This window comes from Bison bison, unplaced genomic scaffold, assembly GCF_000754665.1.
Source record: "Bison bison bison isolate TAMUID 2011002044 unplaced genomic scaffold, Bison_UMD1.0 scf7180017864383, whole genome shotgun sequence".
Taxonomy (NCBI): domain Eukaryota; kingdom Metazoa; phylum Chordata; class Mammalia; order Artiodactyla; family Bovidae; genus Bison; species Bison bison.
Genome location: NW_011494955.1, coordinates 169,920 through 170,279, shown reverse-complemented (window position 1 = coordinate 170,279; position 360 = coordinate 169,920). Strand labels below are relative to the sequence as shown.

General features: G+C 40.6%; 1 protein-coding gene across 1 annotated transcript in view; it reads left to right on the top strand.

The window, feature by feature from the left end:
- The window catches only part of LOC105001641 (zinc finger protein 250-like), a 10,334-nt gene that overhangs the window by 2,599 nt on the left and 7,375 nt on the right, over positions 1-360 (top strand). The window lies entirely within an intron of this gene.

The following is a 360-nucleotide window of genomic DNA, read 5'->3' as shown; positions in this document are numbered from 1 at the left end:
CTTTTCCCGTACTATGGCCACTGCTGAATTTTCCAAATTTGCTGGCATATTGAGTGCAGTCCTTTCACAGTATCATCTTTCAGGATTTGGAATAGCTCAACTGGAATTCCATCACCCCACTAGCTTTGTTCACAGTGATAGTTCCTAAGGTCCACTTGACTTCACATTCTAGGTTGTCTGTCTGTAGGTGAGTGATCACACCATTGTGAGTATCTGGGTCATGAATGACTTTTTTGTACATTTCTTCTGTGTAGTCTTGCCACATCTTCTTAATATCTTCTGCTTCTGTTAGGTCCATGCAATTTCTGTCCTTTATTGAGCCCATCTTTGCATGAAATATCCCCTTGGTATCTCTAATTT